The sequence below is a fragment of the Phocoena sinus genome, chromosome 16 (genome assembly GCF_008692025.1).
Source record: "Phocoena sinus isolate mPhoSin1 chromosome 16, mPhoSin1.pri, whole genome shotgun sequence".
Classification (NCBI taxonomy): Eukaryota; Metazoa; Chordata; class Mammalia; order Artiodactyla; family Phocoenidae; genus Phocoena; species Phocoena sinus.
This window is the reverse complement of record NC_045778.1, coordinates 56,340,057-56,363,292: the sequence shown is the minus strand read 5'-3', so window position 1 is coordinate 56,363,292 and position 23,236 is coordinate 56,340,057. Positions and strand designations below refer to the sequence as shown.

At 43.9% G+C, this 23,236-nt stretch overlaps 1 pseudogene; it reads right to left on the bottom strand.

Moving 5' to 3' along the window:
* Nucleotides 1–4,522: 4,522 nt before the first annotated feature.
* Nucleotides 4,523–4,895, bottom strand: LOC116741312 (annotated as a pseudogene).
* Nucleotides 4,896–23,236: the final 18,341 nt, after the last annotated feature.

Sequence of the window (23,236 nt, the reverse complement as noted above, 5' to 3'; positions counted from 1 at the left end):
CTGTGGTACACGGGCCTCTCACTGTTTTGGCCTCTCCCGTTGCGGAGCACAGGCTCCGGACGTGCAGGCTCCGCGGCCATGGGCCCAGCCGCTCTGCGGCATGTGGGATCTTCCCGGACCGGGGCACGAACCCATGTCCCCTGCATTGGCAGGCGGACTCTCAACCACTGCACCACCAGGGAAGCCCAAGATAAATTTTTTAAATGTAAAAGAGATCCAGGGCTGGCTTAATGGACGTACAACCTGTATACTTGCAAAGGGCCCTGCACTCGGTTTAATGCTCCGATGTCACCACCTTTAAATTCTTAATAATTTCTGAACAAGGGTCCCTTCACTTTCATCTTGCACTAGGGCTGTGTAAATTATCTAGCCAATCCTGGAGAAACTCTTGGTTTACAAATGTTATCTGAGGTTAAGTCCTGATTTAAAAGGAGATACTTGTGGAAGTCAAAGACATTTTCTTTTGCTTGTGGCCACTAATGACAACCATTAAACAATAAATAGCCAAATAAATCTTTGCAATTGCAGGGCAAACAACCCAAATCATCTGTATTTGCCTGATCACTAAAAGCCACACATTTGCCAGCAGGAATATCTACCCTCAAATGATGAGCTTCACTTTGCCCAAACTGGAAAAGCCATTTACAGCTCTTCAAAAACTACCTGACATTGCAGTTTTCTGTGAAAGGAAGGTCTGCACAATAAAAATCTCATGCAGTTTCTGCCTGTCACACAGACTAAACAAAATGATGCTTCTTTTAAAACATATATGCATGAGATATTTTGCTTTTAGGAATTTTGTTATGATAACCTCAGGAGGCAAACAAACACAGCAGAACTAGCTCCTACCTGGTCAGGGTGGCATCGCCTGTCTGAACAGTTCTTTCAATCTGGGCAGTTTCAGCCAAGGATGCTCATCCTCAAATGAATGGATTATAAATATATTTTATTATAGGACTAGAATAAGTGCCAGAAACACTCCAGCAAAGTGAACCAAAGATAACACCCAGAGGATAAGGAGGGAGAAAGATGCAGTTTAGACAACAATTATGTCTACTTACTGTGCATTTAGATTCTCGGCTGTAAAATGGGTAAAATACTACCTATTTCACAAAGCCTCGCCATGGATTAAATGAGATAATGGACGTGGATATGCTTTGTAAATTGCTAATTACTAAGGTATCATCATCCATATTATTATGTAAGAATATTATTTTGAGTGGGTATCTGTGTTTGTACTGCCAGTGTTGCTTTAAATGGGAGGGGCAGCCACAATTAATACCTCCACCACTAACTAAAGAACTCTTTTTTTCTAAGTGCAAAAGTAATACAGGGCCTCCTAATGTAAAATAAACAAACAACCCAGAAGTAAACAGAATGAAAAGTGAAAGTTCCCCTTCAACTTCTGCCACAAATTCTGCCACAAATTCTAGTCCTTTTAACAGAGCATAGTATAAATTCTTCCAGGAGGATTTTTTAAACATATCTGAATAACAAAATAAAACTGCTAGAACTCTGTGAGATGCATCACAACCCCCTCCCCAATGTTAGGGAATGGCATTGCTTCTCATGGCTACTGTGAATAATGCTGCTATGAACACAGACATACAAATACTTGTTGAAGTTCCTTCTTTCAATGCTTTTGGGTATATACCCAGAAGTGAACTTGCTGGATCATATGGTAATTTTATGTTTCGTTTTTTGAGGAACCATCATACAGTTTTCCACAGCAGCTACACCATTTTACATTCCTACCAGCAACATACAGGGTTCTGATTTCTCTGCATTCTCTCCAACACTTCTTTTCTTTTTTTTTTTTTAATAATTGTCCTAATGGGTGTGAAGTGGTGAAATCTGCACTTTTAACATGCTCCTCCACGATTCTTTTTTTTTTTTAATTAATTAATTATTTGGCTGTGTTGGGTCTTCGTAGCTGTGCAGTAGTTGTGGCTCGTGAGCTCTAGAGCGCAGGTTCAGTAGTTGTGGCGCATGGGCTTAGTTGCTCCACAGCATGTGGGATCTTCCCAGACCAGGGCTCGAACCTGTGTTCCCTGCATTGGCAGGCAGATTCTTAATCACTGCGCCACCAAGGAAGTCCATCCACATGATTCTTATTCACACCAAAGTTTGAGAATTGCTGTCTTTAGAAATCTTAGCAGGGGCTTCCCTGGTGGCTCAGTGGTTGAGAATCTGACTGCCAATGCACGGGACACGGGTTTGAGCCCTGGTCCGGGAAGATCCCATATGCCGCGGAGCAACTAAGCCCGTGTGCCACAACTACTGAGCCTGCGTGCTGCAACTACTGAAGCCCGCGTGCCTAGAGCCTGTGCTCTGCAACAAGAGAAGCCACCACAATGAGAAGCCTTCGCACCACAACGAAGAGCAGCCCCCGCTCACTGCAATTAGAGAAACCCCTTGAGCAGCAACAAAGCCCCAACACAGTCAACAATAAATAAATAAATTTTTTAAAAATAAAGAAATCTTAGCAGCAGAAAGAGATGGGGCAGTGAGCCTTCTAAGTCTGAGAAGCAAAGCAGGGATTTGGCAACAAGTGTCATTGTCCATAGCAGATTAATGGGGCTAGTTTGACCACCCCTCAAATGAAAAAACTTTTTAAAGGAATGGTCTTAAACTGCCTGCTAAGAAGTTGGTAGGTTGAAGAGAAACAGGGAGACAGCTGCTGACCTTGGTAGCCACCTTGAGCTGAATCAAAGCAAAGAAAAAATTCCTTCAAACCAAATATTGTCCCATAGCAGCCTTGAGCAGGACAAATAATGTTTAGCCTCACAGCCTACAAGGGGAAAATAGTTCCTTTCTGGCAACCTCTGGCTGAGTAAGCAAAACAAGGCCCTACCCGCCAAAGGGGAGGGGAACTGGTGCCAGTTACAACAGAGAGGAGGAAAGGAGGTGGGGGGAGGAGACCCATAAAAGGGTGGAGCCGTGAGCCTGTGACCTTGGGTTTCCCTCCACTGGAAAGCTTCCTTAATACTTAGGTTCATATTCACAGAATTTTTGGAAGGTAAAATGCACTGGTAAGAAATTAGGGCAATGGGACTCAGGTTCTCAAGTGATGAAATCGTGCCCCCTAGTGGTTGTTCTTTAGCACATTCAAGTCATTAAAGATCAAAGATTGGGAGGTGGAGTGAGGAACGGACTGGTGGTGGAGATCAGTGGCAGCCTCAACTTAATTGATTACAGTTGGCTGGAATGGAGAGAATTTTGAAAATATTCTCCTCAACCCTACTTCCTGTGGTAATCTGGATGCTAGCAGTACTTTCTGTAATAAAGAGTGACATCAATTTCATTTGAGTGCTTTCTTATCGTACCACACACCTCTGCACAACACCAAAAGGTAGGTTTTATTGTTGTTATTATTACTACTATTCTCATCTAATGGGTGAAGGAACAGAGGCTCAGAGGATTCAGTGACTTTTCCAAGGCCACCGGCTCCACCTTTGAACCACAGCTCCTCACAACATGTAAGCACCTAAGAACATAATGGAAAGGAAACAGATCACTGGAATGAAAAGCCATGCCTCCTTACTTAAGTTCTCTGCCATGACTAGGGGAAGCAGACATACACACTAGAAAATAACTTTATGTATTTTTTGTACTGTTAAAAAGAAATAAAAGCCCCAAATGGAGTCATTTGTCCCCATGTCAGCAAACCAAGATTTTGCTGCAGTTTCAACCTCTCCCCAGAAAGCAACTTTCAAATAGACAATCTGATCAGCACTAGTGAGATAATCTGTATAAGCCCCCTGCCATTTGCTTCCCCCCAAAAAAGAAGACGACCTGGCCTGAAACAATTCTTTCTTTTCTTTTGCTAATAACTTCCTTGCCCCACCCTCCTTCTGCCTATAAAAACCTTCCATTTTGTACAACTTCTTGGAGCGCCCTTCTATTTACTAGATGAGATGCTGCTCGATTTATGAATCATTGAATAAATCCAATTAGCTCTTCAAATTTATTCAGTTGAATTTTTGTTTTGTAACAGTTAAAACATAAAAATTATAGAATTATTTGTTGGGCTTCCCTGGTGGCACAGTGGTTAAGAATCCGCCTGCCAATACAGGGGACACAGGTTCCAGCCCTGGTCTGGGAAGATCCCACACGCTACGGAGCAGCTAAGCCTGTGTGCCACAACTACTGAGCCCATACTCTAGAGCCCGTGAGCCACAACTACTGAGCCCGCATGTCACACTGCTGAAGCACATGCCTAGGGCCCGTGCTCCGCAATGAGAAGCCACTGCAATGAGAAGCCCGCGCACCGCAACGAAGGGTAGCCCCCGATTGCCACAACTACAGAAAGCCCACACAGCAACAAAGACCCAATGCAGCCAAAAATAAATAAATTTATTTTAAAAAATTATTCATAATCCCACCATGCAGAGTTATTCACTATTTGCATTTTGGTGAATATTATCTAAGACTTTTTACTATGTGCATGTATAATAGTATATATCATTATTTTATTAAGAAAGAAATAATAGTATTTGTTGTTGCTATTCACTGAGGCATTTTATTGTATGTATGTGTTACATCCCGAGAAAAAGAATCCCAGGATTTTCCCTCCTGTGTGTTTTCATCTTGCTTCCATTTGGTCCGTGACGCCAGCCAAGATCACTAGTACAACGGATGGGATGGGATCGGGTAGTCTGTTATTATTCTAGATCACCCAATTGCACACCAAATCTGGGGCTGATCACTTTACAACTGTTTAAGCTGCTTGTGAGGTTCACAACAATTTACCCAACTCTGTTGTCATTAATGGATGCTGTATCATCAGTTAGAAACCAGATGATGGCTTTGGAGCACTGCCTGGTAAGAACCTGGTGTTTGCCTCTCTTCTCAGCAATGTTGAGAACCCTGGCCAGGATGTCCACGTGCACCATTACGGTGGCACGGAAAGATGGTGGAAAGAGCACGATAGTCTTTTATGACCTACATTGCCCCTTACTATAGCACAACATTCTAAAGGCTGCCTTTAACTCTTTTTAGTGGCTTTATTCGTAATAGTCAAACACTAGAAGGAAGCCAAACAGCCAAATACCCATCATACAATTTACCTTTGTAACCATTTTCAGTATATAATTCAGTGGCATTAAGTACATTCACGCTGTTGTGTAGTCATCACCACTATCCATCTCTAGGACGTTTTCATCATCCCAAACTATAACTCTGTACCCATTTAACAATAACTCCCTATTCTCCCCTCCCCCCAGGCCTTGGTAATCTCTGTTCTATTTTCTTTCTCTATGAATTTGACTACACTGGGTACCTCATATAAGTGAGATCATACAGAATTTGTTTTTTTGTGATTGGCTTATTTCACTTAGCACAACGTCACTAAGGTTCATGCATGTTACAACATGTGTCAGAATTTCCTTCCTTTTTAAGGCTGAATAGTACTCCATTGTATGCATATCCCACATTTTATTTATCCGTTCATCCACCAAGGGACATTTGGGTTGTGCCTTTAACTTTTCAAGTTTCCTTTCTTGCCAGTTGTATAATTACAAAGTCGTTAGAATATCAAAGGGGTGATATGTGTCTCACTTGTGAGCTTGGTATATGGTGGTGGAAAGACAACATTAAGTGAATGCTTTGAAGAAGTTACCTCAAGTTCTTAAATCTTTACTGAAGGCTGAAAGAATTCGCCCTGTCTTAGAAAGTGTCTGCTGCGCACTGCTGGAAAAAGCTTTAGAAGTAAACCAGATTTGTTTACTCTGTTGATCCGTAGCAGACTGTGGTGCATGTTGCATGGGGTACTGACCTTGAGATCTCAGCCAAAACATAAATGAGTTGAAACAGTCCTGAGAAGGAGACCACTGTAAAGACCCAAGTTTCAGGAAGATGTGAGTATTGGGCAGGGGGTAGGAGACATGAGTACTAGGAGGGAAGCCTAAGGATCTTCTTCTGAAATTAGACAGTGACTTAGACAAAGTATACAGTAGGTGATAAAAATGTAGTGGTAGTTACTTTAAGAGGTAGTTGAGGTTAAACTATAACCAGGTACTTATTAATAATATCTGTGGCCTAAGTAGATCAGCGAGCTTAAATGAATCCAGGCCCATAATAAATCATGACCCACATGTGTCCTTCATTTTAAAGAGCGCTCACCTCCTTATTAACTCATTTTGTTTGGTCCTGATAATGACAGAGTGACTCAGACAGGGAAGGGATCACTCTCCTGACTGCACGGATCGGGAAACCAAGGCCCAGGGAGGTGAAGTAATACGTGGCATTATGGAAGGAACAGGGTTGGGCTTGGAGTCCAGAGTTCTCTGGGCTCTGCCACTTGGAGCTCCTCAGCCTTTCCTGTGACATCATGGTGTGGAGAATTAAGGAGCAGATCCCTATTGCTTAGTGTCTGATGTAGCACAGAGTAACCTTTCTCTCCACGGGCTGCCCCTAGAAGCCACATCAGAGATGCTCAGGAGATGGACCACCGCCCCAGCCTTGCCTGCTACTTCTGTGTCTATGACCCTTCTTGCTGCAGCCTCAGCAGTAAGGGTTGGCCTATGCTGTTGTCTAACCTATGGAGCCATCCCTCCTTTTCCTCCTCTATAAAAATACTGGGTTGGCCTCTGAGGGTAACCTTTAAATGTAAGACTGTAATCTCCCCAAGTCTAAAAATGCAGTAATCTCTTTCCCCTCCCCAAGCAATTTAACTTTTTTTTTCATTGTTGATTTTTTTTTATACAGCAGGTTCTTATTAGTTATCAATTTTACACACATCAGTGCATACATGTCAATCCCAATCTCTCAATTCATCACACCACTCCACCCCCCACCGCTTTCCCCCCTTAGTGTCCATACGTTTGTTCTCTACATCTGTGTCTCAATTTCTGCCCTGTAAACCAGTTCATCTGTACCATTTTTCTAAGTTCCACATATATGCGTTAATATACAATATTTGTTTTTCTCTTTCTGACTTACTTCACTCTGTATGACAGTCTCTAGATCCATCCATGTCTCAACAAATGACCTAATTTTGTTCCTTATTATGGCTGAGTAATATTCCATTGTATATATGTACCACATCTTCTTTATCCATTCATCTGTCGATGGGCATTTAGGTTGCTTCCGTGGCTATTGTAAATAGTGCTGCAATGAACATTGGGGTGCATGTGTCTTTTTGAATTATGGTTTTCTCAGGGTATATGCCCAATAGTGGGATTGTAGGGTCATATGGTAATTCTATTTTTAGTTCTTTAAGGAACCCGCATACTGTTCTCCATAGTGGCTGTATCAATTTACACTCTCCAGCATTTTCTCCACACCCTCTCCAGCATTTGTTATTTGTAGATTTTCTGACGATGCCCATTCTAACTGGTGTGAGGTGATACCCTTTGTCATAGATTAGTTGACAATAGGTGCATAGGTTTATCTCTGGGCTTTCTATCTTGTTCCATTGATCTATGTTTCTGTTTTTGTGCCAGTACCATACTGTCTTGATTACTGTAGCTTTGTAGTATAGTCAGAAGTCAGAGAGTCTGATTCCTCCAGCTCCATTTTTTTCCCTCAAGACTGCTTTGGCTATTCGGGGTCTTTTGTGTCTCCATAAAAATTTTAAGATTTTTTGTTCTAGTTCTGTAAAAAATGCCATTGGTAATTTCATAGGTATTGCAATGAATCTGTAGATTGTTTTGGGTAGTATAGTCATTTTCACAATATTGATTCTTCCAATCCAAGAACATGGTATATCTCTCCATCTCTTTGTATCATCTTTAATTTCTTTCATCGGTGTCTTATAGTTTTCTGCATACAGGCCTTTTGTCTCCTTAGGTAGGTTTATTCCTAGGTATTTTATTCTTTCTGTTGCAATGGTGAATGGGATTGTTTCCTTAATTTCTCTTTCTGATCTTTTGTTGTTAGTGTATAGGAATGCAAGAGATTTCTGTGCATTAATTTTGTATCCTGCAACTTTACCAAATTCATTGATTAGTTCTAGTAGTTTTCTGGTGACATCTTTAGGATTCTCTATGTAGAGTATCATGTCATCTGCAAACAGTGACAGTTTTACTTCTTCTTTTCCAATTTGTACTCCTTTTATTTCTTTTTCTTCTCTGATTGTTGTAGCTAGGACTTCCAAAATTATGTTGAATAATAGTGGCGAGAGTGGACATCCTTATCTTGTTCCTGATCTTAGAGGAAATGCTTTCAGTGTTTCACCATTGAGAATGATGTTTGCTGTGGGTTTGTCATATATGGCCTTTATTATGTTGAGGTAGGTTCCCTCTATGCCCACTTTCTGGAGAGTTTTTATCATAAATGGGTGTTGAATTTTGTCAAAAGATTTTTCTGCATGTATTGAGAAGATCATATACTTTTTCTTCTTCAATTTGTTAATATGGTGTACACACTGATTCATTTGCATATATTGAAAAATCCTTGAATCCCTGGGATAAATCCCACTTGGTCATGGTGTATGATTCTTTTAAAGTGTTGTTGGATTCTGTTTGCTAGTATTTTGTTGAGGATTTTTGCATCTATATTCATCAGTGATATTGGTCTGTAATTTTCTTTTTGTGGAGTATCTTTGTCTGGTTTTGGTTTCAGGGTGATGGTGGCCTCGTAGAATGAGTTTGGGAGTTTCCTTCCTCTGCAGTTTTGGAAGAGTTTGAGAAGGATGGGTGTTAGCTCTTCTCTAAATGTTTGATAGAATTCACCGGTGAAGCCATCTGGTCCTGTACTTTTGTTTGTTGCAAGATTTAAAATCACAGTTTCAATTTCATTACTTGTGATTGGTCTGTTCGTATTATCTATTTCTTCCTGGTTCAGTCTTGGGAGGTGATACCTTTCTAAGAATTTGTCCATTTCTTCCAAGTTGTCCATTTTATTGGCATACAGTTGCTTGTAGTATTCTCTTAGGATGCTTTGCATTTCTGTGGTGTCTGTTGTAACTTCTCCTTTTTCATTTCTAATTTTATTGATCTGAGTCCTCTCCCTCTTTTTCTTGATGAGTCTGGCTAATGGTTTATCAATTTTATCTTCTCAAAGAACCAGCTTTTAGTTTTATTGATCTTTGCTATTGTTTTCCTTGTTTCTATTTCATTTATTTCTGCTCTGATCTTTATGGTTTCTTTCCTTCTGCTAACTTTAGGTTTTGTTTGTTCTTCTTTCTCTAGTTCTTTTAGGTGTAGGGCTGGATTGTTTATTAGAGATTTTCCTTGTTTCTTGAGGTAGGATGCTATTGCTATAAACTTCCCTCTTAGAACTGCTTTTGCTGCATCCCATAGGTTTTGGATCATCATGTTTTCATTGTCATTTGTCTCTAGGTATTTTTTGATTTCTTCAGTGATCTCTTGGTTATTTAGTAACATATTGTTTAGCCTCCATGTGTTTGTTTTTTACGTTGTTTCCCCTGTAATTCATTTCTAATCTCATAGCATCGTGGTCAGAAAAGATACTTGATATGTTTTCAATTTTCTTAAATTTACCGAGGCTTGATTTGTGACCCAAGATGTGATCTATCCTGGAGAATGTTCCGTGCGCACTTGAGAAGAAAGTGTAATCTGCTGTTTTTGGATGGGATGTCCTATAAATATCAATTAAATCTAACTGGTCTATTGTGTCATTTAAAGCTTCTGTTTCCTTATTTATTTTCATTTTGGATGATCTGTCCATTGGTGTAAGTGAGGTGTTAAAATCCCCCACTATTATTGTGTTACTGTCAATTTCCTCTTTTATAGCTGTTAGCAGTTGCCTTAAGTATTGAGGTGCTCCTATGTTGGGTGCATATATATTTATAATTGTTATATCTTCTTCTTGGATTGATCCCCTGATGATTATGCAGTGTCCTTCCTTGTCTCTTGTAACATTCTTTATTTTAAAGTCTATTTTACCTGATATGAGTATTGCTACTCCAGCTTTCTTTTGATTTCCATTTGCATGGAATATCTTTTTCCATCCCCTCACTTTCAGTCTGTATGTGTCCCTAGGTGTGAAGTGGGTCTCTTGTAGACAACATATATATGGGTCTTGTTTTTGTATACATTCAGCAAGGCTGTGTCTTTTGTCTGGAGCATTTAATCCATTCACCTTTAGGGTAATTATCAATATGTGTGCTCCTATGACCATTTTCTTAATTGTTTTGGGTTTGTTTTTGTAGTTCCTTTTCTTCTCTTGTGTTTCCCACTTAGAGAAGTTCCTTTGGCATTTGTTGTAGAGCTGGTTTGGTGGTGCTGAATTATCTTAGCTTTTGCTTGTCTGTAAAGCTTTTGATTTCTCCATCAAATCTGAATGAGATCCTTGCCGGGTAGAGTAATCTTGGTTGTACGTTCTTCCCTTTCATCACTTTAAGTATATCATGCCACTCCCTTCTGGTTTGTAGAGTTTCTGCTGAGAAATCAGCTGTTAACCTTATGGGAGTTCCCTTGTATGTTATTTGTCGTTTTTCCCTTGCTGCTTTCAATAATTTTTCTTTGTGTTAATTTTTGCCAATTTAATTACTATGTGTCTCGGTGTGTTTCTCCTTGGGTTTATCCTGTATGGGACTCTCTGCGCTTCCTGGACTTGGGTGGCTATTTCTTTTCCCATGTTAGGGAAGTTTTTGACTATAATCTCTTCAAATATTTTCTCTGGTCCTTTGTCTCTCTCTTCTCCTTCTGGGACCCCTATAATGCGAATGTTGTTGCATTTAATGTTGTCCCAGAGTTCTCTTAGGCTGTCTTCATTTATTTTCATTCTTTTTTCTTTACTTTGTTCCGCAGCAGTGAATTCCACCATTCTGTCTTCCAGGTCACTTATCCGTTCTTCTGCCTCAGTTATTCTGCTATTGATTCCTTCTAGTATAGTTTTCATTCCAGTTATTGTATTGTTCATCTCTGTTTGTTTGTTCTTTAATTCTTCTAGGTCTTTGTTAAACATTTCTCGCATCTTCTTCATCTTTGCCTCCATTCTTTTTCCGAGGTCCTGGATCATCTTCACTATCATTATTCTGAATTGTTTTTCTGGAAGGTTGTCTATCTCTCTTCATTTAGTTGTTTTTCTGGGGTTTTATCTTGTTCCTTCATCTGGTACATAGCCCTCTGCCTTTTCATCTTGTCTCTCTTTCTGCGAATGTGGTTTTTGTTCCACAGGCTGCAGGATTGTAGTTCTTGCTTCTGCTGTCTGCCCTCTGGTGGATGAGGCTATCTAAGATGCTTGTGCAAGTTTCCTGAAGGGAGGGACTGGTGGTGGGTAGAGCTGACTGTTGCTCTGGTGGGCAGAGCTCAGTAAAACCTTAATCCACTTGACTGTTGAAGGGTGGGGCTGGGTTCCCTCCCTGTTGGTTGTTTGGCCTGAGGCAACCCAACACTGGAGCCTACCTGGGCTCTTTGGTGGAGCTAATGGCAGACTCTGGGAGGGCTCACGCCAAGGAGTACCTCCCAGAACTTCTGCTGCCAGTGTCCTTGTCCCCACGGTGGGCCACAGCCAACCCCCACCTTCACAGGAGACCCTCCAACACTAGTGGGTAGGTCTGGTTCAGTCTCCCCGGGGGTCACTGCTCCTTCCCCTGGGTCCCGATGCACACACCACTTTGTGTGTGCCCTCCTAAAACGGAGTCTCTGTTTCCCCCAGTTCTGTCGAAGTCCTGCAGTCAAATCCCAGTAGCCTTCAAAGTCTTATTCTCTAGGAATTCCTCTTCCTGTTGCCGGACCCCCAGGTTGGGAAGCCTGTTGTGGGGCTCAGAACCTTCACTCCAGTGGGTGGACTTCTGTGGTATAAGTGTTCTTCAGTCTGTGAGTCACCCACCCAGCAGTTATGGGACTTGATTTTACTGTGTTTGAGCCCCTCCTACCGTCTCACTGTGGCTTCTCCTTTGTCCTTGGACGTGGGGTATCTTTTTTGGTGAGTTCCAGTGTCTTCCTGTCGATGATTGTCCAGCAGCTAGTTGTGATTCTGGTGTTCTCACAAGAGGGAGTGAGAGCACGTCCTTCTACTCCACCATCTTGGTTCCAATCTCAAGCCTTACTTTCTTCATAGAGAAGATGGAGATGGGGTTGTTGAAGGATTAAACCTGACACTTGCAATTTAACTTTCTAAAATCAAGAGGTATCTTACAATCAATGTCAAAAGAAACTTTCCCACCACCACTTCCCCTACCCCAGCCCTCTGAATTGTCATCAAATAGACAGCATCTTTGAATTGAAGAAACCATTGAGCCTCTCAGGGCATGGGAGAGAGGAAAAAGAATTGCTAGTGGGACTCTGGCTGGGCTTTCCAGCTGACTTGGATCCCACCACATGTTGTTAGTGAGATAGGTTCCTGTCTGCTCACTCAGGTACCAAGCTTGGGCTGAAACCTTTGTGTGTGTAAAGAGCTCCACACGAGATGCATTAAAATGGACATACACTTAAGAGCTGTGCAAGGTCAGTCCCACTCCTAGAGAACTGAAAACATGTTCACACAAAAGCTTGTTCACAAATGTTCACAGCATCGTTATTCATAGCAGCCCCAAAGTGGAAACAACCCAAATGTCCCTCAACTGATGAACAGGTAAACAAAATGTGGTATATCCATACAATGCAATATCATTTGGCCATAAAAAGGAAGGAAATTCTGATACATGGTACAACATGGATGAACCTTGAAAACACTATGCGAAGTGAAAGAATTCACAAAAGAGCACATATTGTGTGATTCCATTTAGATGAAATGTCCACAGTAGGCGAACCCTAAAAGTCGGAAAGCAGAGTGGTGGTTACCGAGGATGGGGGCAGGGGAATGGGAGGGACTGCTAATGGGCATGGGGTTTCTTTTGGAGGTGATGAAAATGTTCTGGAAATAGGTAGTAGTAATGGTTGCATAACTTTGGGAATACACTAAAAATCAGTGAATTGTACACTTTAAAATAGTGAATTTTATGGTAGATAAATTGTATGCCAATAAATTTTAAAAAAAGATCTGTGTAAAGAATCGTATAAGTTATAACTTAATAAAAATAATAGTAAAAGGAGACGGCTTTAGCAGCTTCCTCTTTGATTCTGGAAAGCTGGTCAGGAAGCACCTCTGCCCAGAGGACAGGAGAGATTCCTATGAAGCCAGAGTCCTTCAGGTTCCAAAGCTTCCAGCAGGGAGACCTGCAGGAACTGGAGAAATCCCACATTATATCTCAAGGCATGTGATATCCATTGGTCCTTTAAGGTAGCGCTTTTAGTGACACATGAATCCATCCTAAGGTACTTGAAAGGCTGTCATGTGACACAGGGATTGGGCTTCTGAGTGACTCCAGTGGGCAGGATTAGGACCAGTGGATGAAGTGACAAGGAGGCACAGTCTGGTCAATAAGAAGACAAGCTCCCGAGGGATTAGAGCCTTTCGAATACAGCATCAGTGCCCAGTCTGGGCTGCATTCCAGCAAGGCTGGAGAACCCCCTCTGAGATCTTGTATATTTATATATACTGGCCAGGACTGGATGTTCCAACTCTGAGGTCCTAAGAGTCTATATGAAGAATGAGGGAGGAAAAGAGGAAAAAAGAAACTGTGAGGGTCAAGAGGTGGCCATTGGGCCATTGCCAGAATCTGTGACAGAGGCATCAGAATCTGTGACACAGTCCGAGTAGGGCAGCTCCCGCTCAATTTGAAGGTGGCCGTTTCTCAGCAGGTGGGCTCAGATGAGAAAGGCATAGCTGTGAGCAAAGCCAGACTATAGCCTGACCCTGTTTGAGGGAAACAGTTTTCTATCTCAAACCCTCAAATGCTATCAGGAAGTAGTGTGCACTGATTAAGCACAAGGGCTCTGGATTCAAAACTTGATCCACTAATTAGTAGCTGTGTGACCTTGGGCAGTGCATTAAGATCTCTGGGCCTCCTTTTCCCTGGTTAAAAACATTGGAATAATAATAGGGCCTACCTCACAGATTTGTTCTGAGGATTAAATGAAATAAGGTAAGTAAAGTGCTTGGCCCTAACATACATTAACAGCAGCTGCTGCAAACTGACCTACACGAATTTAATTACGCACAAACTGTTAGGTTGTTTTCGGCAGCTGTAGGTAGCTCCCAAACATTACGGGTTGTGGAGGGCTAGCTGCTCCCCCAACCACTTCACTTCACACAAGTTTCAGATCAAATTCTGCCACGTTTGGACATTTATTAGACACACTTTTATCAGCAAGTAGACACAAAAGGACCTGTTCTGAAAACTGATCACGGCTCTGTCCTTTGAAGTGCTCTAACCAGGCCTTGCGCCAAAGGTTTGCTCCAGGTGGGTCTCCAAAATGGAGAAGCGGGAGTGGGTTAACCTTAAGGCTTCAGGCAAATCAAATCCTTTGATGTTATGGCTGGACCCAGGGCCATGTTAGAATCTAGCAGCAGGTACCCTCCAGAAAGGTGAATGGTATGGGGGGCTCAGCAGACTCTTTTCTGATCATGCAAGGGTTGGGAGGGACTGTAAACTGTCTTAGCCAATATACATATCTTCCAGACCACTGATTTTAATGATGAGGACTCACTTCTAATGGGGTTTATTAACAAGCCACATCCCCCCACCCCCAGTGAATCTAATAGCCTTATTATGCTATCTAAGACCCTTATTATTCTAATTATAATACTCTGATGCTAGTGGGAGATAAAGACTGAAACCTTCCTAGTAGTTGTGAACATTTAATTAAATGCCAACTGATCACTCCTGTGCTGTATATTCTTGATTAAGGCACCGGGCCTTTCCTAGAGCACAGATTAAATGAACACTAGTATCACACTGTAAGCCACAGGCATCTGAGCACTGACTGCATTCACCAGTGCCCTGGTGCTTCTGAAATAGAGACTTGCTTTTGGTAGGGACTAACCACCTCAATTATGGAATGTCTCTATAATTCCTTAAATCCTTTAGCTCATTTAGATTCTCACAACAGCTGTTTGAGGTATGGGCTACAACTCCCACTTTACTGATGAGGAAACTAAAATTCAGAGAGGTTAAGTTACTTGCCCAAAGCCACGGAGCTGTAGGATATTTGGCAGAAATAAAGTGAAGAAAAAAAGCAATGAGAATCTCCTTGTATAAATGTCGTATCTTATCTTAGGTGAGGAGCAAGAAAGAGATTAAGTGTGGCCACCAAACCTGCCATCCCATCCCCTGCAGCGAGCCTTCCCTTAGCGAGAAGAATCACTCATCCTCTCACGTAATCCAGTGCATCTCATTTCCCTCCATCTGAGCATTAATTTCATACTTTCAATTGACTGCAGAGAGATGCGCTCTCTTCCCACCTCCCGCCGGACCTCGAGGGTCTGTTCATGCTGCCCTGCCCACGCCCAGTCCCAGACCACCTCCATCTAGAATTACAACAAGCTGAGAGCTAGGGTTACTGCACTTAGTACTGAAAGGCCGCCTCATTCCAGCCTTTTAGAGCCAGGCAGCTAATCACTCATCACCTGCCAGTTGGATGGTATATTTTGGGCTTGCTTTGTTTCTGCCAGGGCCGAAAACAAGCAAAGAGTGGGGGGTCATCAGGAATGGAACAGGCTGAGCAGGGCTGGAGGGTGAGTGACATGGGAATTCAGAGAACCAACATCCCCAGGGTGTTCAGGCTGTGGACAGAGGTGAAGGTTTCTATAACTGACGGTGTGCCTGTGACTAAGGGCCCACATGCACCGTCCCCAACTGGGATTACTGGGGGCTTGCTATGTGCCATGTATTTTTTAAATGGGAACTTCAACACACTCCCTGTCTTTAAGGGGAGCCTTCTAGTGGGGAGATAAGTATTCCAAGTTATCTCCCAAGACTCTCAACCAACCTGTTCCTTCTCTTCTCTTCCAGTCTCCATGAAAGATACTCCCATTCACCTTCTCACCTGGTCCAAGAATCTCGGAGTCCCCGCTCTCCTTACATCCGATAAACGGTCACATCCTATAAATGCTATCTCATTTCCATGACCCTAGTTCAATATTTCATCATTTCTCACTTGGGCTATTACAGTAGTCTTCCCACTAGTTTCCCTGATTCCAGGATCGGACCCTTAACTCACCCCTTCCCCACTGTAGCCAGAGTGATCTCTCTCAAACGTGCATCTGACCACATCACTCCCTTGCTAGAAATCCTTCAGCAGCTTCCCATGCCTGGAGAATAAAGTGCAAGCTTCCAGTTCATTCTGTCAGTCATTCAGTAAATATTTGCTGAGCAGCCTCCCTGTACCAGGCATTATGCTAAGAGCAAGGACACCAGCAGGAACAAAACAGAAAAGGTCTTTGTCCTCAGAAAGACAAACAAGTAAACAAAAAAACATGTGATATCAAATTGTGATAAAAGATACAAAGTAAAGGAACTTGAAGCTAGGATTGAGAATCACAGTGGGCGCCTACTTGAGACCAGGGCTTCAGGGAAGGCGTCTCTGAGAACTGAAGGATGAGTAGGAGGTGGCCAGGTGAAGAGTGGGCAGAGCATAGAAGAGTTTCATGTATCTTAAAAACGTAAGGAAGGGCTTCCCTGGTGGCGCAGTAGTTGAGAGTCCGCCTGCCAATGCAGGGGACACAGGTTCGTGCCCCGGTCTGGGAGGATCCCACATGCCGCAGAGCGGCTGGGCCCGTGAGCCATGGCCGCTGAGCCTGCGCGTCTGGAGCCTGTGCTCCACGATGGGAGAGGCCACAACAGTGAGAGGCCCGTGTACCTCAAAAAAAAAAAAACATAAGGAAGGCTGTGTAGCTGCATGGTGATGAGCCGGGGAAGAGGCAGGGAGAGTTTGGGGGAGGCAGTTTGTAGGGGTCAGACCATTCTTTGTAAGCCACGGGGGAAGAGTTTGGATTTCATTCTAAATACACTGGGAAGCCACTGAAGGCTTTGAAGCAGGGAAGTAACTTGGTCTGACTTACGTTTTCAGAAGATCACCTTGGTGGGTGCATGAAAAATGGCTCAGAGGGCCACACAGGGGAAGTGGTGTTATACACTGAATTCACATGTGGAAGTCCTAGTCCCAGTACCTCAGGTTTTGAATGTATTTCGAGATAAAGTCTTTAAAGAGGTAATTAAGTTCATGCGAGGTCATTAGGACAGGCCCTAATCCAATATGACTGGTGTCCTTAAAGAAGAGATTAGGACACAAATACACACACACATTGGGAAGGCCACGTGAAGACACAGGGAGAAGACAAGCTACCCACAGGCCAAGGAGAGAGGCTTCAGAAGAAAGCAACCCGCTGACACCACGATTTTGGACTTCCAGTCTCCAGAAATGTAAGAAAATTAATTTCTGTGACACTTTGTTGTTACCGCTTAAGCAGACTAATATAAGTGGGCTGTCCACTTAAGAGGTCACTGAAGAGGACAGCCTGGGAGAAGATGATGGTGGACTGCTCCAGAGGGAAAGAAAAGGAGATGGAACAGACTGGATGAATTCTAGAGACAGGTTAGAGTGCAATCTATAGAACTAGAGATGAAGGGATCAAGGATGATCAAATCAGGCTGGCCTGAACAGGTGATGGCGGTGCCCTTTACCGAGACGAGACGGGGAGGCACTAGGGGGAAAGAGGAATGGGCGGAGAAGCCAGACTCCTTATCATGACCTCCAAGGAGTTCCATGTTCTCAACGATGACAAGGATAACATTAGCTGACCCCCCCCTCCAAAAATTAATTAAGTTAAATAATCCAACATAAAATTTTTAATTAATAATTTATTTTTAGAACGTTTTTAGGTTTACAGAGAAATTGAGCAGATAGAAGAGAGTTCCCATATACCCCTCTCCTCTGCACAGTTTCACCCATTATTCCAACATAAGTTTTAAAGCCAAAGAAAATTGTTCCTACAGTCAAAATAAAACTTATGCCTTTCTACCTGTTTCTCCCCCAGAGAGATGGTTTCAGTGTGGAAAAACTGTAGCGACACAGTGAGCACAACCTGCCCTGAGCTCTCTCTCAACCCGCTCTCCCACCAACTTTCCACCTTTCTTTTGACAGAACTAGTTTTCTTCACTTGGCCTGGCCAACTTCTATTCATGCCTCAAAACTTGGCTCAGATGTCACCCCCCTCCCAGAAAAGGCTGTCCTGATCAGCCACCCACCCCGCCCCCATTGGGCCAATAGCACCCTGTGCAACCCACAGGCTATCCCTTCCCATCTCAGAGGGAGGAAGATGTTTTTCATGAATGTGCCACCCCATCTCCCATGACACTGTAACCAATGGAAGGGAAGGGAGCCCGGTTTATTGTATCTGTATTCCTAGTGCCCAGCACAGTGCTTGGCTAGGAAAGTACTCCATAAATATTTTCTTTTGGCTGAACATAAAGTGACTGGTGCCATGAAAGAAAGAAAAAGAGAAAGAAGGAAGGAGGGAAGGGAAAGAAAAGAAGGAAGGAAGGAAAGAAGGAAGGAAGGGAGGGAGGAAGAAAAAGAACAAAGTGTACTTGGGAATTCAGGACTTAATAAACTCAAAGCCAGTCGTCAAGACTGCCTGCTAATTGCAGATCACAGCCTCCCTGGGAAGAGGAGTCACATGGCAGGTTGCAGAAGGTACTTAGAGGACACAGAGGGGCAGACAGTAACGGGAGCAGCTGCTTGGAGCTGTTGTCTAACATGTCAGCAAGGGAGGCGCTGGGTGTGTACTGAGTGCTGAAAGGAAACAAGATCATCTTCTGTGCGCATGGCCCGTATCCCTGACCCCTCCAATAGAGTGACCCATTGTGTGTGAATGTGAATTTGACATGTAATCCATAGACTCTAGGGCCGAATCCCATTTTGTCCACCTGGTAAATGAGTGTTGGTTAAATGATCTAGCTTCTCCCTGGAGGTCATGATTCCACTTAAGTGGTAACTGGGTCTTATCAAGCTGTTCCAATTCTTGTAGCTCCTATGATGTCCTCACATGATATATCTGGTGTTATATTTGTTGTGCTTGACAAATAGGTTCTCCTCAAGGTTTTCCCATGAACCGGCTGCGTGACTTTGCAGAAATCATGTAATTTCTCTGGACTTCCATTTCCTGTCTGCGGGCATTGATACGATCTATTTGCCTTCTCCAGAAAACTCAAGGAATGTGGGATGGATGGATGAGGAGCCTGGAAACAAAGCAAGGAGCTTGGAGTAGAGGGTCCACCTTCAACATTCTGCAATCCTAACCCTTCCTTGCTGCCGGTGTCCTGAGGATTTCCCCTTAACGCTAATCACACGAGTGCCTCCTTGCTGGCTTCCCTCCCCTGCCTTGCACTGCATGAATTGTGTGTGTGTTGGGGGATGGGGGCTTTTCTCTATCAAAGATCACTGAGGTACAGGAAAAAGTACTATGGTTTATATACAAATAAAAAAGCAATTTAATATAATTGCTATTTTCATGAGAGACTTGCCTTATTTTTCAATACGAATAATAGAATACATCAAGCTATCAAATATTCTTTAATTCCATAATTCAGTAGAGAAAAGGAAAAGTGAGGGAGAAAGAAGGAAGGGAGGAGACAGAGAGGAAGATAGAATGCTAAGTAGAGGTTTAAAAAGGAAGAGGCCGGGGCTTCCCTGGTGGCACAGTGGTTGAGAGTCCGCCTGCCGATGCAGGGGACACGGGTTCGTGCCCTGGTCCGGGAAGATCCTACATGCCGTGGAGCGGCTGGGCCCGTGAGCCATGGCCGCTGAGCCTGCGCATCTGGAGCCTGTGCTCCGCAACGGGAGAGGCCACAACAGTGAGAGGCCCGCGTACCGCAAATAAATAAATAAAAATAAAAAGGAAGAGGCAGAGAGGGAGAGAAGCAGAAGAGGATAGAGGGAGGAAAGACAGAGAGGGGACAAGAGAGGAGCGGAAAGAGAAGTGGATAGAGAGAGCAAAGAGCATCCAGGGAAAAAGATGAAAATGGAACGTAAATGCCCTTCATGGGCCCTGCTCCTCCCCAGGGGTGTTGTCTTTCATCACAGGGTTATTTTTTCTCACTTGCCCTAAAGTGTAAGTCTGTAATTCATCACTGTCCACAACCCAAGTCTTCATCTGCACTTTTAGTGACTTAAGGATTAAATCCACTGTAGGAACTTGGGTCATTTAAGGGAGGAATTCTTTAGGCTGTAGGGCCAGTGACAAGAGCTATGTTTATCCCAGGGCCTAAGAAATCAAGCAAACCCAGACAGAAAGCTGGGCTTTTCCTCCCCCAGGTGACAGGCAGAATCACCTATTTATTGCTGAATTTTCCCCAAACAGTGATTGTTTTGGTGTCCTGTAAATGTGGCCCGCACATTCATTCAGTGTCATGTTATTCAGGGAGTAAGGAGAGGGATTAACAGATGCATATGGCACCAAAGCCTCCGTGTTTGGCTGTGGGGGCTGTTCACTCAACACGTGCCTTGTCCAAGAGACACGCATATCCATCCACTAAGCCAAGCAGCTGGCAAAGCCACGTCCACTTGGAGAAAGCAGTGCCTTCCTAGTTTACCCAAAGGCACCAGTGGGCCTATGTGACCCAGAGCTCAATCAGAGCAAGACTCTTATTTATTTGAAGGAGGCTGCAAGACTGTGGGCAGCTCTGGAGGCTTGATCTTCACATAGGCTCCAGTGCCCCCAAGATGGCAGTGGAAGAGGAAGGTGGACAATCTCAAACCTCACAACCACGTTACATTTGCGCTCTGGCTTGATCTCATCCCATCCCCATAGGTAGGTGAGGCAGGTGTTCCCTGTTTTCAGATGAGGACACTGTTGGTTAGAGAGACTGAGACCTATCAAGGGCATGTAAGATAAGCGAATTTGGGAACCTGGCACAATAGTAAGCATAGGTATGTCAATGAAAAAAGGGCTGTGGAGCCAAGAGCAAGTTACGTGGACTCTGAGTCAGATGCGCTTGCTAACTTGCTAAAGAGGAACTTGAGGCTGTTGTCAAGTCCCTCTCTTAACTGATTTTGGTCACTGTCAGGCATGGGTGGGGGGGTGTCTCCCTTAAAGGACTATCAGGAGTGGGGGGACTTGGAGAATCCAGGTCCTTCCTCAAGGAACAGCCTACCCTCCACCCTGGGAGATAAGTGCACCTCTGAAAGCCTGAGTCTATATGACTTTGCGTCCCTGGCCAACACCAGAGGGTGCTGACAGAGGTACTGAGACAGCGCCAGAAGGACTTGTACATCCCCCTGTGACCACTAGGGGGTGCAGGCAGGGCACTGCCTCTGAGCTCTCCAGAGATGCTAAACAGATGGGAACAGTGATAGAGCCAAGGTGTGGCAGCAGTTCCTACATGAGAGACCTCACCAAGAGCAGCCGTTGAGGAGGAAATGGGCATCCAAGTGAAGCAGCTGATAGTCGGTCAGTGTGTCTCAAAGACTTTTCTAGAGAAGGCAAATAGATCAGATCAATCTCCTGCTCTGATACTGTGTGACCTTGAGCAAGTTGTTTTACCTCTCTGCACCTCAGTTTACTCATCTGTAAAATGGAGCTACTAGCCTTGGAGCTGCGGAGTTGCAGAGTTGCCATGCGCCTTCTAGAATATCTAGTACATCACCGGCACTTCAAGCAATTGGACTGTGGTTTATTACTATTAAAATCCTACTATGTTTCTGGACTCAGAGAAATTCTGAAATTCTTCTGGAGAGAGGCCCTGAAGAGATTCTGAATTGTAACTTCCTGGTGAAGGTTGTGTTCCTCCCAAACAGTCACACATTTTAAAAGTGTGTATGCTCACAACCTCAGAGGAATTTTTTGTACACATTCATAAGAGCACTATGTACAATATTAAACACAAGTTGGGGGCATGCAGAGTACAGAGCTGGGTGAAGGGATGTGGGAAAGGGCACTTGCAAGAGAGGAAGAAGGGCTGGATATAGGTTCAGTGACAGAACACTGAAAAGAGGGAGACTGTTAATTATAGTGGGGGAAAACGCTGGGTTGGACAGGATGTCAGAAGGCCACGAGGGGTGACCTGGGGACAGATGGTCTCCTCTCTGGGATTGTTTTTCCATCTTTAAAATGCGAGGCTGGGGCTTCCCTGGTGGCGCAGTGGTTGAGAGTCCGCCTGCCAATGCAGGGGACACCGGTTCCTGCCCCAGTCCGGGAAGATCCCACATGCCGCGGAGCGGATGGGCCCGTGAGCCATGGCCGCTGAGCCTGCGCTCCGCAACGGGAGAGGCCACAACAGTGAGAGGCCCGCATACCGCAAAAAAAAAAAAAAAAAAATTCGAGGCTGGGCTGATCCCTTCCAGCTCTGACATTCTCTCATTCCATGTGGGGAAGCAGGAAAAGAATCCCAAAGAAGCAGAAATGTAGGACAACACCAACATCTGGTCCAAGTCATATCTCCAGTTGTTCATTCTTTCGTCAAACACATAACAAACACCCAGCATATTCTGGATACTGTACTCAGGTGCTGAAAAAAAAACTGGACAGATGAGACAAGTATTCCTTGCCCTGAAAAAGTCCATCATCTAGTGGGCAATGTAGGTGCCTCTTCTTTCATATGTTCAGTCTGAGAGAGCAGGAAGGCATTGTTAAGGATTAAATGGGAGGAGAGGGGGAGGAACTCTGGGTCTGACTTATTTATTGAATTCCTCAGTTTCTGCTGTTTGTTGAACCTGGTCCCAATACATTTTGCCAATGTTTATAACACTAGTAATTTTAAGAATAATATACTTTGTTTATACTGCACTTTATACTTTTCTAAGCGTTTTCTCCTAAATTATTTCTTTTGTATCTATCTCTAGATAATACAAAAGAAGCATAAGACATGATCCTTAACTCAAGGAGCTTATTTTTAAACTTTTTAATTAATTAATTAATTTTTGGCTGTGTTGGGTCTTCGTTTCTGTACGAGGGCTTTCTCTAGTTGCGGCGAGCGGGGGCCACTCTTCATCACGGTGCGCGGGCCTCTCACTGTTGTGGCCTCTCTTGTTGTGGAGCTCAAGCTCCAGACGCGCAGGCTCAGTAGTTGTGGTGCATGGGCTTAGTTGTTCTGCGGCATGTGGCATCTTCCCAGACCAGGGCTCGAGCCCGTGTCCCCTGCATTGTCAGGCAGATTCTCAACCACTGTGCCACCAGGGAAGCCCCAAGGAGCCTTTTTTTTTTTTTTTTTTTTTGCGGTACGCGGGCCTCTCACTGTTGTGGCCTCTTCAGTTGCAGAGCACAGTCATCCAGACATGCAGGCTCAGCGGCCATGGCTCACGGGCCCAGCCGCTCCGCGGCATGTGGGATCCTCCCAGACCGGGGCACGAACCCGCATCCCCTGCATCGGCAGGCAGACTCCCAACCACTGCGCCACCAGGGAAGCCCAAGGAGCTTATTTTTAAATGGAAGATGGAAATAACGAGACAGTAAATAAAACCATTACTTGGATCAAGAGCTAAATTTTGCAGGTGAGGCCATT